Genomic DNA, 18,894 nt, shown 5'->3' on the forward strand with positions numbered 1-18,894 from the left:
CAAAGCAGAGGAATAAGAGGAATAAAATTGTTCATAAAAGTAGAGGACACAGAAATGAGGTGGAATGAAGAATGAATGGGAGAGAGCAGAACTGTACATTTAAGTGCCAAGGACACACAATATCCTTTTTTTCTTCTTATAGTCACTACTATATATGCACTCTGGGAAACTCATTTTTTGCTAGTTGGATGGTAGTCATAACCCCATCTTGGAAGTTAAAAGTTGATGCCATAATGCAAATTAAATATATTTCTGAGGCACAAACTCAAACTACAATCATCTTTCCTCAAGACAGCCCCCATGCTGAATTAGAAAAATAAAGACTGGACACTTCCTCTCTTTCCATATTTCATGCCTCTCCTAAACGCAGTAAAATGTTTAACACTGAAGGTCTTTTCTTTCCTGGGCTGTTTTCCTAGAGACCTGAGGATGAACAAACCAAACATATTATCATCCATGACCTTTAAAAAACAGTTCTCAATATAAATAACTGAAGCTAGCTTTGCATTGCTTGTTGCTTTATGTCAATACTGAATACTGATTTAAATTATCACTCTCACATGATAAACATATTCGTATAGCATTACAACCAGATTGTGGATGTAGATCATGTTAGAACTACTTTGCAAGCCAAATTTCTACTGCCTTCCATTTTGTCTGCACACAAAAACTAATTAGAGTAAAGTGAGTAAAAATAAGTTGAATTCCATAAAAGACGATCATGCTAACCTACACGATGCCAATTTATCTAAAAAATATGCAGAAGGCTTACATATTCTTGACTATTTGCTAGACTAATTTTTTTCTAATTTTACTTTTTATTATTATATTTTTGAAAATTGATGCTGTTACTTAAATGATATTTGGTCTCCATTGCTAGGATGAATTTATAAAATACCAAATTTGCCTTTCAGTTAATTGATGTTTCAGAATAGTACAACTTTAGGACAGTATTCAATGGTGGAAGTTAATTCAAAAGCAAAATTATATGTATGGATATCATATGAAGAACACACACACACACACACACACACACACACACACACACACACATCCTAAAGGGTATCTTCAGACAGTAACATAGATTAAAAGGTATTTGTTAATTTGGCAAACATTTCCTAGCATTAAAAAAAGGGATCTTAATAAATACAATTTATTTTAGAGACCCCTCCTATTTTTGGTTATTTTAAGGAAAATAAATCTATTTTCACTGTTGTTGTTCTTTTGAGGTCAAAAGAGAGTTAAAAGAATTTTATCACTAAAAACAGCATCAAGCTGCTGTCAGATCTCAAGAGAATCAAATGGAGTAACTATGAATCACAAGTTAATCCATAAGAACTTGAGATCTCAATTCATTTTGCCTTAGCTAGTGTCTCAATAATCATAAACTATGAGATGTTTAAGACATTTAGTTATAATTATTTTTGTCCTAGCATTCTGAAATTAATATTATCTTGTTAGCATACAGTTACTATCTTGTCATGTATGTTGATACTTTAGTCATTAAGTTATATACAAAATGCTTAATTCTGAAAATCAAGGTAATTATAATCTTGCACAAACTGTTCATTTCTTTATGTTTTAATCACTGGGAAATCATAGATCATTGTCATGTGATATGATTTTAAGGCCCAAAAAAGCTTGAGTTTTAATTTAAAAGTTACTTCCTGGCCATCCAACCTTGGCAAGCCCCGTCAGTAGCCTGAACTTGTTCACATTATAAATGACACATCGAAGCCGGGCGTGGTGGTGCACGCTTGTAATCCCAGCATTGGGGGGGGGGGTGAGACCAAAGGATCGCAGTTCGCGGACAGCCTCAGCTACTTAGTGAGGCCCTTTGCAACTCAGTGAGACCCGGTTTCGAAATAAAAAGAATTAAAAAATAGGGCAGGGGGTGTAGCTTGAAAGTTGAATGCCCCTGGGTTCCATCCCCAGACCCATGAAATAAATAAATAAAGAAAGAAATAAATAAATGTCACATCGATGTTTATGGAATAAATGGAGAGAGCTTCACTGCCATGCAGCTCAGTTGCCCAATCAATACAATTAGGTCAGTGGGCTGTAAACTGTAGCTGGCAACACATTCATACCTTAACTCAGAAAGAGCAAATGGTCCAGGTGACTTTAGTGTATCAGGGGAGCGACCAGATCATCTTCAAGACACTTTTTTCCAGATAAATTTGGACCCTTTTATTTTTCTAGAACTATAGATCACTTGGTAAACTAAACTTGGATCATATGTAATTTTTTTCGCTAAAGTTAGTCCTGAGCCAAGAGTAAGGATTCATACTCATGTACTTATTATATAATTAACTGTCTCTTTTTGATCCTCCTTTTCTTCTGGGCTGGTTTCTGATCTCTGGGACATAATCAAATATAGTATAAGTTCACAGTATCCTTCCCTCCATTAATGAAGAAAGAAGTGGGATGAGGTTTTTCTATAGAGCTCTGATTTTTTTTTTTTTTTTTTTGGTGGTAATGGGGTTCCTGGAAGCCCTTCTACCTTCAGGCTGCACTCCCAGACCTATTTTTTTTAAATATATTTTTATTTGGAAACAGGGTCTCTTAAGCCAGCGAGGCTGGCTTTGAACCTGCGCGATCCTCCTGTCTCCGCCTCTCAAGCGCGGGGATTACAAGTGTGCGCCACCATGCCCGACAGAGTTCTACATTTTTGATTCCTTATATGATCTTACCAGTTCTGACAAGACCACCAATTTTTGTTATTTGAGATTTACCATTATGTATTTAAATTTAAAACCACATCTTTCTAGGAGTTGCTGTCTAGAAGGAGGGTGGGTGAAATTTATCAGGAAGATACCCAAATAGTTATATGACTCCTTTACCTAGATTATTCCCCAGCTTTGCTTCTGGACCTAGTGTCCTGAATTCTGAATTGGTACAAATACACAAAGGATCCAGACACCAATTCCTGGCATTTTCCCAAGTGTAATATATTTCCAGAGAAGTTCCAAGTTTGGAGTGGAGCCTTTGGTGGAAGAACATTCAAATTGCACAAGGAAAGCCAATAAACATTTTAGTCCCCAACAGAGACTATAAGCCTTCTAATTACATTTAAGACTGGGCTTGTCCATTCACTCTTTTCCGTGTCTGTAAACAACATGTTAGTTTTGGAGGTTTGTCATCCACTGTGTGCCTTTTGAGAGGGCGTTTCTCCTCATAGCATCTGTAGTGCTATAGGGAATAACAGTTAGAAAAGGCAAACTTATGAAATGGCTTCTAAACACACTAAATCCCAATCTAAACAATTTATAACGTTTCTTACTCAATAACTCTCAGAAGTCAACTAACTTGGAGTTGCCCTAAACAAGTTAAGAAAGGAGTTAGACAGTATTCATTAGGTAATAAACTAAAGTAAGTGGAAGCCTGCAGGTGAAGCTTTCCAGATTCTAATCCTCTCCAGTGACTAGACACTTATTTCTGTACAATTTTCTACCTTGTAATTGTTTTAGGCATGACCTCAATTATTAGAATAACAACTCAGATTTCCTAGGGGTTAGCTGGTTGGTTTAATAATTAAAAGAAAGCTTGAGTATTAAAAAAAAACCACAGAGGTTTAAGACAAGCTTTGCCACTTACTGGCTCTGCTAATTTAGAATAGTTAACTGGCTAAGTGATGCCCCAATTTCCTTACATTGAAACTAAGAAGAAGACTTTTTGCCCATAGAGATTATTTTGAAGATTCAATAAACTGTGGATATCCAGAATTTCACCCCCAGTGAGCTCAATAAAGTTAGATTTTTTGTTACTCTTTTATTTGCTCATCTTCATTTTATGACTGTGAAAATTGGACCTCAAAAAGAATAGGTAACAACTAGCTATCTGAAAGTCTATCATCAGCAGAAATCCAAAGTGATTCTAAAGTAGCATTCATAGTCACTAATTTCAAGATTCTCTGTTATCTCAAAGGGTTCTAGTGAGGACCTCTTAAAAATTATATGTGCATGCCATCTGGAAATGGGAGAAGGAAATCAAACCTAGGGTTGTTAATAGGTAAGGAAGCAGGATTTTGTAATTGCCTCTGAAATCAGCAAACTAGGTTTTGAAGTTCAGCTTCTCCACTTAAGATTCGCTGTGTTTATTTGGACAAGTTACTTAAACTCCCTGAGCTCTAGTTTCCTTGTTTATACTAGTAGAACATAATCTATGTCTAAAAGTTATTTTCAGGGTTAAATAATATACATCAAGTACAAAACAAATAACAAATACTTTGCAATGAGGCGGGGCATGGTGGTGCACACTCGTAATCCCAGTACTTGGGAGGCTGAGACAGGAGTATCACAGGTTTGCGATCAGCCTTAGCTAATTAGTGAGGCCTTCCTCAACTTAGTGGGACCCTGTTTCAAAATAAAGAATAAAAAATAGACGCCGGGTGTGGTGGATCACGCAGGTTCGAAGCCAGCTGTGCTGGCTTAAGAGACCCTGTTTCCAAAATTAAAAAAAAAAAAGGTCTGGGAGTGTAGCCCGGATATAGAAGGGCTTCCAGGAACCCCAGTACCACCACCAAAAAAAAAAAAAAAAAAAAAAAATAGGGCTGAGTATGTAGCTTGGAGGTAGAATGCCCTTGAGTTCAGTCCCTAGTACTGCAAAACAAACAAGCAAACACTTTGCAATGGATAAATGCAAAGTAAATATGATTCTTTCTCATCATAATTTGCATCTGCTTTTCTACAGAGGAGTAAAGACAACAATGCACAGTTTTAGTAGTCTGTTGATGTTAGCAAGGTCAGACCAGGTATGAAGACAATGCTCCCTAAGCTAGTGATGAGAGTCTGAATTGTCTTTCTCAATGGAGTGATAGGCTCCTGGGGCAATGGAGTGATAGGCTCCTAGGGCAATGGAGTTGTGCTACTGATACTAAAAATAAACATTAGGGTAGCATCAAACTCAGTCAGTGGAAACATGCCCACCACACCCTGGCTATCCCAGCATTTCGTCTTTCTCCTACTTTGCAACTTGTCTAATGGGAAAAGTGAATCTTGAAAGTTTTCTTCCAATTTCTTTTGCCAGGAAGGATATCCAAATGGCTAATGTTGACATTGTCTAAATTAATATTTCTGAATCTATGTGATGTTTAAGATGTGTCCCCTAGCATGTTCTGCTGTCAAAAATGTGTAGGAATTGTTATTCAGTAATGTTTGCAGACTTTATTAAGAATAGAAACCAGACACTTTTATGTCATGTCAGTTATTATAGCGATTTCAAAATACCTTAATTATGGCTACTTAAAAATTATGGTATTAACTCGCTACTAAATTTAATTTATGCATAAAGAGTGCATCTATTACTACATATAAGATAAGATATTCTTTAAAATATTTTATAACACTATATAGATGTAATTGGCTTCCTTTGTAACCTAGTACTTTATATTTTATTCATTTGGAAATATTATTCTGAAAAGAGTTCATATTGATTTACCAGACTGCCAAGAATCTATGACACAAAAGTGGCTCCTACCCCCATGTTTGTTCAACATGTGGTAAAGGAATAATGAGGGAACCATTTTCAAATACTGATTACAGAAGTTGCTGAAGAGAAAGAAGCCCTTAGTGGAAGACAAAGATGAAAGGTAAAGAAATCAGTTTTCTTCTAGAGTGAATAGACCAGTAATACGCATAGAAGGTGGAGGTCAGTCTCGGTGGACAAATGGACTGAGAAATGCTCAGAGGCGACACCAAAGCTCCTGCTTAGTCCTCAACCTATCTTAGATCCCTTTTCTATTTGTCTATTCCATTTTCTACATGTTCCTCTCTTCAGTTCACTCACCCTGTAGTGTCCTGACCCACAGATTTAGATGTTTGTGGAATCTTCCTGAAGTCATTTAATTTGGGTTCTTCTTCTCCCCAGGAAGCCTTGATATTTAGGGATAGTAGATCATTGATATATTTCCTTGAGGCTGTAGATAAACCAGTTGCAGAGCTTCCTGTTACCAATGAGTATGGGGTTTAGCATATTGTGTTGTGATTTCTAGATCCCTTAACACTGTAACATGCACTCAGGGATAGAAGACTCTTAGTATTTTCTTCTGCTGTTTAGGGCAGCTGTGGGACCTTCTTTTCCAATGTGTGAATGGTTTTGAAGTGCATTTGGCATTCACTTGGAATTTTAAAACGTTGGCAAAGTACTTTCTATTTCCTGTAGTGGTCCAGAGCATGCCCACCCCTGGATAAAATGTCTCAGATAACTACACGTTTCTACCAACCTCAGACTGAATTGTTAAATTCAGAGGTCACATGTTCCTAAACTCTGTTTTTTAAAAAGCTGGACTTTAAAGAGTTTCCTCTTAACTAATACTTTGGAATCTATTTTGCCCCTTGTCTAAAATAGAATTCAGGAATGATGTCTGTCATCTCTAGTGCATCAGAAGTTATTTTAAATATGGCATCTTTATAAAAGTCAATAGCTGCCTCATCAAAGGGCAATCATGTCCAGTGTGGGTGGCTGTGCCAATTGTTTTTGAACTACTGCAGTGATCTAGCCAATCCCAGGGAATGGCTTACAGTCTTTCTACACCCACATTTTTTTCTTAATTATCTCCACCAGGCTGAGTTAGCTAAGGACAGATCTATAGCATTTCCTGGATGTCAAAATGCCCACACACCTTCTGCAATCCTTGGGCTACCCGCTGCCTTTCATGTTTCTACTGATTGGCCCATCTAATTATCTATTATTGTGTGCATATAATGCATTTTTAATGAACCCCCTAAAATTTAAGCATGTAATATTTTTATTTTAAAAAGAATGACGTGAAAAATTAGAACTTCTTTTTGCAACAGAGGAAATAGCAGGCAATTTGATAGTGGGTTCTCTACAACTCAGCTCCCTTTCAAAACACATCTTCTGAAGTTTGAGATCATTGTTCAAATTAAATTTTTTACATGCATTATTCCTGAGAAAATGACAGGCTCAACACCTAGATTTCTTCTAGGCAGGGTTCACATAGGTCGCTTCAATTTTTTATAATATACTTCTTAATAGTTAAAAATTGGTGGTGTCTAAACTTGTACATCTTTGAAGGTTAAAGTAACTTAGGCCCTACTTCCCAGTAAGAAATATCTTTTGTATCACTCAGACTTGGAGCTGAAATAAAATTTAGAGTTGTTTTTTTTTTAAAGAAGATCCTCTTTGTTTCATGTAGGAAGAAATAGAGATCAAGTGATTGCCTTTTCCTGTGTGTTGTGTGCATATGTGTGTGTGTGGGGGTGTGCACGCGTGCGTGTGTGTGTGTGTGTGTGTGTGTGTGTGTGTGTGTGTGTATTAAACCCAGGGGTATTCTACTTCTGAGTTACATCCCCAGCCCTATTTTACTTATTAATTTTGAAACAGGCTCTCACTAAGTTGTAGAAGGCCTCACTAAGTTGCTGATGCTGGTCCTGACACTGTGGTCTTCCTGTCTCAGCCTCCCAAGTACTGAGATTACCAAGCATGCACAACCATGCCTAGCTCTGATTGGCTGTTCTCACTATTGACAACTAGTTAGGAGTAAAACTTGAACTCAGGCTTTTAATGTGGTTCATCATGTTCTCTTGAAATAGGTGAGAACCCAGGAACCTGTCCTCTCTTAGGGATCAGAGCAAATAAAGGGGCAGGACTTTTCTCTAGTCTATTAAGTTCCAGCAAGATAGAATACATTCACTCTTGCTCATGGCTGAATCTCAAGATTCCAGTGTAATTTATGGCACATGATGAATGGCCAATGCGTAATTATAGAATAAAATTATGAATGTTAAGAGTCTCTCTAGAAGGTATAATTTGAGGTAAAGTTGGAAATGGCCAGTCAAGCTCATGACCCTCACGAGATATTCACAGAATATCTACCAGGATAAACGAATACCCAGATATCCAAGACTGGGATGAAATTCCAGAGGGTTGAAAGAAAATAAGCAGCATGAATCCGTGCATCAGATATGGGCAGGGCTAAGTGACCTCCAAGAACCTTCCCAGCACTCAAATTCTATGACTCACGAGTAAAAGTAATGTACTTCTTGGCGTTGGCCTATTTTCCATGTTTGTTTGGGGGGAATTAGTGACTATGAATGACCTAGACAGTGTGTCAGATCCAGGAAAATTCCTGCCTTCTTTGAGCCTCCAACTGCGGAGAAAGGAATGAATGGCTTCTGAGGAGAAGGTCACAGCTGGTTAAAACTTCCCAGTAGTCCTAGAGAATTTTAAAAATAGTTTGTAGACCAAGTTTTTTAAATATGTAAAAAAAAAAAAAAGGAGGAAAAATGCCTAAAACTCTTTGAGATGCCTTAGCTGGGTTTGAAGCAGCATGGCCTAGAGAGAAACAAGCACAATCCTTGAAATCTGAAGAAAGACTCTGAGTTACTTTACCTCTTACTGGTCAATGTGGTCTTGGGCAACTCTACCCTGGGGTTTCCTCTGTAAAGGATGGTTGATAATGCTTATCTCATACAACTGATAAGGGAATCAGGTAGTAAAAGAACATTCAAAGCACCATGTAGATATGAAATACTATGACTAGAAAATACAAATTGTCTATACTATAGCAGAAAGAATTTCTTACAGGACTCTTTTAGAATGTTAGGATGAAAGAGAAAGGGGTAAAAGGTCTTTCTAAATTTGAAAAAGACTCAAAATGAACACCTCCAAAATTACCAAATCAGAGTGAAACCAGGGCTATAATTCAATATTTTGATACCTGTACTATGGTGTTTGGGGGATACTATTATTTATGGAACATGTCTCTTTCTCAAGAGACACTTATTATAGTAACAGACCAACATTCCAAAATCTAAGATGAAAAATTTCATAGCTTTGAAATTATGGTCACTCTGAAACCAAAGAGGGGGAGACGTTTTCTTTTTATTGTTTAATGATATTTTAAGCAACAAACTTCCTCCTATTGAATAATCGTAAACTTTCAATAAATACTAATGTTTATCTTTATAATTAAGTACCATACACTGTTCTTTATATGGGCTATACCACGTAAAGCTAAGAAACTCATTGCTTGTTAAATTCTCACTAGGCGCGTGCACGCGTGCGCGCGCGCACACACACACACAAACACACACACACACACACACACACACACACACACACACACACACAGCAGTAGCAGATCAGCAGAGAAAGACACCAGCAATGGAAAGATAATTTGAGATACTTCTGAGGTAGCAGTTGTAAAATTAAAATAAGCAACTCATTAAATTATCCATAGAGTGAAAAGAAAGCTACAAAAATAGATATTTTTCTGGCAAGTCAGTGCTGTTCAGAACAAATTTAGTTTTAAGCAGAGTTTTAAAATCAGATGATATCAGCTCATATTCATTAGCATCACCTCAATGCCTTGACTAGTTGGTCCTAATTAAAAGCAAAAATTAGCTTCACTGGCCTCTGGTAGAAGTGTATTTATTTAAAAATAAATTCAGTTGGACATCATTTTAACTGACAGATTGTAAGCAATATGATCAAGTGAATGTTATTTGAGCAAGTTGGAGCTTGGTCCCAAGATCATAGAATTAAAAAATGAAAACCCTTTGTAAGTCTCACTGTAATGTGGGTTTTCTCATTTCTACTTGCTGGTTTTTGTGGCTGGTTATCTGTGTTGTGGTCAGCAAATCCCTTGCCTTCTCTCTCACTGTGTGGTTTTGGTGTGTTGTGTCTTACTAAAGCTTCCCCTAGAGGACAGGCCAGGAAAAGGAAAGAAACTAAATTCACTAGCTTCTTTTCTTATTAAGAATTTAGATTTGTGATTTAATAGGGAAAGAGTCTGGCAAGTTTAAGAGAAAGCTTATGGATGCTTATTTAAAATCTTTCCAAAGACTGCTTTCCAATTTACACTGGTAAACAACTGACAAATAATATTTTGTAAGCCAACTAATCACTTGGTTTTAAAATTCTCCTTTATTGTCTTGCTTGTACAAATTAGACTATGTTTTTAATTACCTAGTACTCTGGTCAATCAAATAAAAATGCCGTGTGCAAAAATGTCATAAAGAGACCTTCCATTTATGGAGTGTCTGCTTCCCAGTTTGCAAAGCCCTTTCAGAGGATCTCTTCTATCCACCCCAAATTGCTGCGTTGTAGGTCTTACTATCAATGACACTGAAAAAGCTATGGGCAGGACCCACATATTTTCATCTGAATCAATACCAATACATATCCCATTGGGGGAGCTAGACCAAGCTAAAATCTCCCCTAGAGAAATATTAATATGCAAGACCAGGAGGCGCAAAAGTAGGTTAGGTTAACTGTTAAATATTTTAGGTTAAAAATTATGTTTCCTCCCCCCACCCCTTTGTCTCTCTATCACCTGAGAATCTTCTGGCTGGTTTCAAACAGGGCCATTGAAATTTCTTGCCTTTATGCGGAAGAGCTCTATGTAAATACACATACACCGTGAATACCAGGTGCACCATTCTTAAAGTGACATTCATTTCCATGACACTTTAGGCGAAACCATTTCATCTTCAAGTAGAGGATGAGGGCGTGTGAGAGGATGACGTGACACTTTTGAGGTTTATTTAAGTTAAAAATCTCGAGGTTACAAGATTTAGACTGTTAAGTATTTTCCCTCTTTGCCTCCCACAGATACGAAATCTACAATTTTCTCAGTTCAACTGTCAGATAAATTGGCAAGTCGACTAAAAGGATAATATTCCCTTAACGGTGCATTCATTTGAAGCCCTAGCAACTGTATTAGGCGGCAGCGAGTATTCGCTAGCAAGGCATGGCGCGGGGAGAGGAAACTCTGCAATTTAGAGTGACAGATGATTTTTTTCCCATCCATCAAGCCGCTTCAAAATGTCACAATATTTACACCTCTTCCTTGGTGAATTAGAATCCAGAGACAAGTAGACAGAAAGGGAGAAAAAAAAAAATCCGACCGTTTGTGGCTTGATGAGGGGTGGGGGGGGAAGCAGGCGTTGCACCTTTAAATTCTGCCCTTCCATTCCCTGTCCCGCCCCCCCCTTCAGGATTTTGCAATAAATCTCCCAGTTCTGCGTTCAGCCCTGCAGATCCGTATTTAAAACAGCACCATCTGGGAAGGGTGGGTGGCGATGGTGATGCGCGCGCCTTGGAGTTCCTTTGCAGCACGCTTGGAATTGCATCAGACTGATCAGAAATCCCCCCGCCCCCAGGCCCGGCCCCTCCCGCCACGCTCGGCTCCCCGCCCCGCCCCGCCCCGCTCGCGTAGATCTGACTGGGAAAACGACTGGATCTCGGAACAATCTGTGCCCCATTCGCTGCAGGCTCGCTCCGTAGACCCGGCCCGGCGCTCCCTTTGTGTGCGGAGCAGCCTATCGCCGTCATCTGATCTGAGTGCCTGTTTTTTTTTTTTTTTTTCTCCTCCTTCTAAATTTCCACAATATCCTCGCGTTGCCTATGAATCCGTCATATCCACCTGCGCAGAGTTGGGATTCTTTCTTTCGTTGACTAAAATAATCTTTTGAGTCTTGAGTTTCGCGAGTGGGTTTTCCCCTAACTCCCCACCCCAAGCACTAGCCTTTTAATTAAGAAGATCTGATCTGGGGCGGAGATCAGAATGACCTAGGCCGGGGGCAAAAACTGCGCTCCCGCCGAGTTCCAGGGCCGGAACAAAGGGCCCGAGGAGCGGGTGGGGTGAGGGTTGTGGGAGCCTGGAGAGGTCGGTGGCCCCCGCCCAGGGGCGCTCCAGTCCCGGGGCTCCCGGAGGAGAGGCGGGAGCTCGGCGCAGTCGCACGCTCCTGCGCGCCGGCCCCGGGGGGCGCAGCATGCGGGGGAGGTGGAAGGAAGGTTGGGCTGCTCCGAGCTCGCGCCTGCCTCACCCGCCGAGGCCCCCCATCTCCACCCCTGCCAGCCTCGCAGCCCACCCGCGGCTCCGGGGCCAGCCGGTCGCCCTCCGCCCGCGCCTCCGGACGCCACCTCGCCCCGGCTGGGCGGTCTGCGCTCCCGGCTGATTGGCGGCTCTGTCCAGCCACCGCGCGGATCAGAGGAACTACGAGGGTTCTTCTCCACCACCTCCAGCCGCCCAGGCCCCCTTTCCCGGCCTGTTCCCTGGCTCGTTGGTCCGGAAAGGACCTTCTACTCCCAAGTGGAGGCCCACCTTTCCCCTGAGTTCCCCCGACTGACTCGGACCTGGGCTTAGTGAGCATCCGGCCCGGCGGGGGAGCGGAGCGAGGTCTCGGAGGCTCCCCTTCCCTTGAGAAAGCCGGAGCCCTCTCAGCCAGCGCCCGAAACTCGCAGGGAGGAGGGACGACAGAAAGAGGGGGGAAAGGCACCCCAGAAAGAAACATCCAGGGAGGAACGAAGGCGACGGAGAGGAAGAGATAGAATGAGGGAGGGATGGAGGCAGGAGGAGGGGGCGGGGTGGAAGAAGGGGGGCGGGAAGGAGGGAGGGAGGGAGGAGAGGGAGGGAGGGATACAGAGAGAATGAATCCTTCTCACTAGAAGAGCTGAAATTACCTTGATTCATTTTGTGTTGGAGATTTTAGCGTTATCTCCTTTCCTCTCCCCAACCTCCGCCTCCCCGTTCCCCATCGCACACCACCTCCACCGCCTGATTCCAAATGGTACAAAGTCAAATCTCAGGAAATCGAATGTTGTGCAAAAGCTTCATAATTAGTAATGAATATACTGTACGCGCGCGTGTATACACACACACACACACACACACACACACACACACACACCAGCAAAAAGAACGGAAAAGAGAGAAGGGGAGAAAAAGAAATCTTATATTTAAATCAGACAATTGCAGGTCCAAGTTAACTAAACTCATTATATCCGCAGGAAGACTGAACACCCCCTCGGCTTTGCCCCGTGTTGTCACCTAGGGCAATTTAAACTGGGCAAATATCAAGAAACAACCCTCTCTCGTTGTGTCCCCCTACTTCCTCCCGTCCACCACACGTCCTTTGCGGAAGACTGAGAACCAAAATAGCTCAGGAATTGGGAATGCAGGGGTCTCCGCCCCGGTGCTTACCTTCTCTGCGGCTTACACCACCCCGGTGGCTAGATCCTGGAGATAAACACTTGCATTTCCCAAAGTTAACCCAGTATACCAACCCGGAGCTTGCCAAGAGTCTATTCCAGCCTACACCGCTAGGAAGCCAACTTCGGCGAGCTCAATGAGGGGACCAAACTGGGGCTCGCTTTCCAAACGCTCCGCTCCAAAATCTGACTCTCTCTCCAACCCCGATCTCAGTGTGAGCTGAACCTCAGAAAAGACGCTTTTTAAGGGCGACACGGGGTTGGCTTGACAGCAGTAAGCAGAAGACTACCTGGGGTACCTCCACCTCGGACAAATCCGTTGGCTCTGTCCAAGGTGCTGAATGGACTCTGCTCGCTCCGATCACACACGCGGCGCAGCAGGAGGAAAAGGCTAAAAAATCTCTAATTAAGTGACACTTGATATTGCTCTAGACGGCTTCTTCCACTTCCTTACGTTTTGTCACGTGCGGATGGCTTTGCCAGAGCCACCCTGTTAATAGTTGATCACATGTTGATGAGACCCTTTTTTTTTTCTATGACAAGATTACCCATTTCATTACCAATGATATGCACTTCTGAATTATTTCTCTCCCCCCAACCCCACCCCCATCCTCACTAAACTCTTGTCTTCTACCCCAACCCTTACCCCCACTCAACACCCTAACCCATCCTCTACCAGCATTACTGTTTTTAAATAGAAATTAACCCCCTTCCGATGTTAATTGCATGCCCACATACAAATCATAGAATATACTCATACACCATACACGTAAAAGCAAAGAATGAGATACAAGACGGCTGGGAGACAAGCATCAGCCTTGAACAGCCAATATAACATACACACACACCCCCTCCAGTTCTAAGTTTGTTCCACGCAGTTCTACATTGATGTGTTCAATCTCAAATGATTCCAATTAAAGTTGCACTGTGTAAAAACCCGATCCCCCTGGCCTGAGTAGCTGCTGTTTTTTGGCGTGTGAAGTGCTAAGAAGAGCCGTGATATGCCCGTTGTTAAGCAACATGTCAAGATTTTTCAATTATAATTCAGGGTTTATGGCTACTCACCATTGTGCCTTTGCTGTCCTGGAGACTCAAGTGTCTTAAAATCTCGTCTCCCCAACAGATGCTGGAAGGTAATGTGTCTTGTTTGAAGTCATCATGTGAGAAGTTCGGCTTTGCTCAGTGGATCGCCCACCACTTGGTGTGACTTATGAATCTAATAACCCTTTGCAATATCCGCAAGCTTAAACTCTCAACCACCTTGGCGACTACAGAAGACAAAGCGACTGGCACCGAGGTTGAAAAACCTATAGATTTACGCAAACGCCCTCACTCCGGGAGACACGTTTCCCTTTGAGTTCTTACGTGATTCTAATGAATGAGCGAGGTTACCAATGACTGCCCAACTGCCTTGCTATATAGCGGATGCTTCCTGAGGCTGCCTCCTTACGCCACTCACTGGATCCTGGCACACAAAGTTCCCAGAGAAAGTGAGGAGTTTCAGGGTACCCCGATAAAAATAACCCAGCTTGCACACCTCTCTCTTGCCCTCCGCCCAGGTCACACCTGGGGCTCTGACAAAGCTGAGCTCGGCTCGGGAGATTTCCCTGTCTCCAGGTAAGAAAACCTTCGCCTTGTCAGGCTAGGGCGGGAAGACCGCTGGGGAACTTGTTGCTTATCAGCGCCAGCAGGCTACCGCTTTAATAAGAATCCCAGAAAAGCGCAGCGGGGAGGGGGCGAAGGGGGTGGCAACGACGACGACTATCGGTGCTGTTTACGTGACCAACTCACTGTGACTCCCTGGGTAAAAAGGAAACTTCTTAGAAAAGTTCCTGCCCCACCCCCTCCCCCACCATGACTAAGGGTCTCCAGCCGATGAGGTCGTGAGTGATGAGCCAATGTGGGGTGGGGGATGGGCGGGGGGGGCCGTCGGTGACTTGTCCTTGGGAGCCAGTGCCTGCGTGGAAGCGCGCATCAGCCCCGGCAACTTTCCCTTTTCCTCTTAGGGGCTGATGACTAGGCGAGAGGCGCCGGGGCGAGCCACTAGTTGCCCACAGGAACGGTGTAAACCAAAGCTCTCGAGCGGCCGAGTTGAATGAAGTTGTGACTGCGTCTGCTCTAATGGGTTATGGCTTCTCAAATGGGAGTTAATAGCCCCTGCGCGCAGCTAGGTCGGCCCGGCGAGCCGCGGAGAAGCGAGCTGCGGGCTGAGGCTGGGAGCCGCCGCAGGCTCCCTGCTCGGCGCTGCGCGTCCACCCGGTGCTTCTTCCCCGGAGGGAGTCGCTTCCGCAGGATCCGGGGGCTCCCGGCTGCCGGGGGGGGGGGGGGGGCTCGGCGAGCGCAGCTACGAGCACCTGGAGCTGGGGGTGCGTTTGTGAGCCTCTGGAGGGGGCCCTCCCTGTAAGCCCCGCGGTTGGCACCCGCACATCCCCACCAGTGGCTGCGCAGGCTGCAAAGTGGAGAGGTCACGTGCTGGCGGAAAGTAAGTTGGAAGGGAAAGGATGAACTTCGAGAAGAAGGAAATAATAATTAATAATAATAATAATAATAATAATAATAAAGCAGCACCCCCCCTCCCCGTGGGAAGGAGAGCGGGTGGGGGAGGGACGCCGCTCTCTGCTGGGAACCTGGGGAGAACTCCGGAAAAATCTCAGGAAATAATAACTCGAGCGTTGGCAACATCCCCCAGCGTAGGGAGGCGCTAGCCCAAGGTATCTTTCCACCGAAGCTATCCTTGGCTTCCTCCCCCACCTCGCCCCAGCTATCAGCCGCAAGGCCAGCCCAGGAACTGAGGATGAATGTAAAGCAGTTGTTATGGAGATGCGGTCGCTCTGAGGAGCGCCAGTGCCCTGGGAAGTCCCCAGGCGCTTTTCAGGTTTCGCCGTTTGGCACCGACACCATGATTTTACTCTCCTCCCAGAACTCCCACCAACGGGTGCCCATCATCGGCGTCACAGGCCCTGACCGCGGCGCTATTGACTGCAGGGATGAGGCAGAGAAATGCTGCAGAAGATGGTGGATGGCTCTGGAGTTTCAGACCACCTGGTTCTTGCCGATTTCCAGTTTCTTTATTCCAATCAGAAGTGCTGTGTGTGAATGTCCTTCGCGTTTCCTGATGTACACAAGCCGGATTATGCGATGGGATGATTTAGAAGCAACACAACATTTGTATTGAGTGGCCGCTTAAAGGTCTTACTCCCTGCCCTCCCCCCCATCCTAGAAATGCCTTGCTTATGGATAATAAGCTTTACATCCTGGTTCTGTGCGTGGGCCTCTGTTTCTTGGAACCTCCATTGGTAGTAGATTATTAATATTAGCAGTAAGTCCAATGTTGAGTCCACACATATCTCAATAGAGATATATTACTATAACCTAATATCTATTTCCAAAGTCAACTCAGCCAAGGTATACAAGGTAGGAATGCTTTCTGTACCTCCTTGGGGACAATTCCAGACTTAACAGTCTCCTAGAGATCTGAGGTGGGGCATCATAAAAGGATGTCAGATACCCTCAGAGTCACCAAGGCAACAGTTCCCTCCAACTAAAAGGCTCATTCCTATTGTCACAAACTGCCACTTTTTGTCCATCCATGAATTAGCCAGCAGATGCTGCCCTAAGACTGGGACAGTTGGCACAAACTATCCTCCGAGGTCTTGGGGTACAGGCTTTGTGGGCAAAACTGATTTTCTGAGAATGTAATTAATAATGCTGTAAGTTATCTTGCCTGTTGACATATTTAGTGACTGTGGTACCAATCCAAAATCTTCAAATGGCACAGAGAGATTATCATGATATGAATATATTTATTCCCTGTTGTCATCCACACGATACATTTATCTGACTTTGTCAATAGCTTGTGAGCTAGATAGCTACTATCAGCTGTTTCTCTGATGGATCTTTATCCAGAAAATTAATACCATATTTTATTTCCTAGGAGAAAACTCTGAATTATTGGCTAAGGTGCTTGAAGTTTCAGAATATGAATGCCTGATTAGGTTGGAATTATCTAGACAGCACATAATAGTACAGAAGATATTTTCCAAGGAATATATATATTTTTTTACCTTTGCTCTATTTCTTAGAGCCATTACCAAAATCCATTAAGTTATGTATGAAGATAAAGAGTGTGAGTTGCTACATAATGAGACTTGCTATCTGGATTTGTGGAGAAGGAGGAAGAATTGATATTACACACGTAAACACACACACACACACACACACACACACACACACACACAATTTTCCTGTCTTGATTTCTTGGTGACTCAGGAGAATTTTCTTTTTTGGTACATTATCAGCCTTTTATCTCCATTCACTCACATATTTTCTTTTTTTCCCCCCATCTGCAAAAATCTAGTGCCTAATATAAGCAAAGGTTGTAGTCATTTTATTTGTTAAGATAGATGTCAAGCAATGTACCTGCCATAATTTTAATCTTGGGAGTACTTATTCCTGAGGTTATATCATTTTTTCCCCACACAACCCTTGTCAGCTGTGATATGAATATCACACTTCTCTAGGGTCATCTGACCCCATTCCTTTTTAGCAAAGGTAAGAACATTTCAAAGTGAATGGTAAACAAATCTTGTGCCTTAAAAATCACTACCTAACAATGTAGCCAGACTTAAAGCAAAATGTATTACCATAACCTAGGAGGATTTTTGCTTTGTTTGGTGTTCATATAGTTCCTACCAACACCACAGTTATAAAGCTTGCCCTCTGCCTGTATCTTTATAAAGATAGGTACAAAAATTAATGACAAAGGGCTCATTGAGTGTAGGGACCATAAGAACATAATTAAATTGATGGGCAAGTATCTCGGAATTAGTGAGACAGAGGTAACAAGACTGGAGTTTACAAAATAAGAAATCAAAGAACTCCTTTTGCTTAAAGAATTAAGTGATACTTGAAATATCTCTTGAGACAAAGACTATTTTCCTAATTTCTAATTTGATGCATTGTAACTTTACATCACATCAGAATAGGAATACACAGTGTCAGAAAAATACATGTACACAAACTCACTTAATGTCCTCCCCACTGGGTTCCCCCTCCCCTCTTCTCCCCTCTCCCCTCTACATGCCTTTGGAACTGGAATTAATAATTTTGTATATATTTATAGCATTGCTTCAACTATTGCATTCTACATCAATTCCTCCCCTCTCTTATATGTGGAAGCTAGGGAGATATTTGGAAATAAGAGCATAGTGCTTTTAAAGGATTCTGTGGGTACTCCTACTTATATATCAAGGCAGATAGATATGAATGCAATGGTACTCCTGTTCTCTCCTCTTGACTCTTCTTATCAAATCCATTTAGTTGTAGTCAATCACCAAAGCTCTCTCTATCACTTGTATTTGACACATTATATTTTTCCTTCTCTCCTGCTACTACTTCCTCTCCTTCCTCTTCAGTATTTTTTCTATGCCAGGTTATTTGATAAGGAATAGTGATCCATATATCAACAATTTTCTAAAACATTCCAGACTTGCAGAGTTAAACACATTATTGAGAAGATGTTAATAGTGCCTTTCCCCCTATATCAACCTTCCTTTCTGGTCATTCTCTCTGTATAATTTGTTATAATCAATGAAAAAGATCATTCACAGAGAAGCTTCAGATGGTGGCATAATTGCTGTCTCAGAGCCTGAAGAAACAGGTAACACAATTTCTACTTATAAGAAGTGATGCTGACCAGGTAGGAAGAAAGATTGGCTTTCTTAGTCACTTCCTGATCTCTAATGTTTCTCTACAGGCAATAGGAGGAAAGTCAAAGAATCACGATTCACCATTTGAAGAGCTTTCTAAAAACAAGAATAGGCAATGATTGCCAAGAACTGGTGTTGAGCTCATATTTAAAAAAGAACTCAAGGAATCTTCCATTTACCAAACCTAGTTTAGTTAGAAAGTGAACTGTCAGAGCATTGAAAAGAA

Source organism: Muscardinus avellanarius, assembly GCF_963383645.1.
Source record: "Muscardinus avellanarius genome assembly, chromosome: 1".
Lineage (NCBI taxonomy): Eukaryota > Metazoa > Chordata > Mammalia > Rodentia > Gliridae > Muscardinus > Muscardinus avellanarius.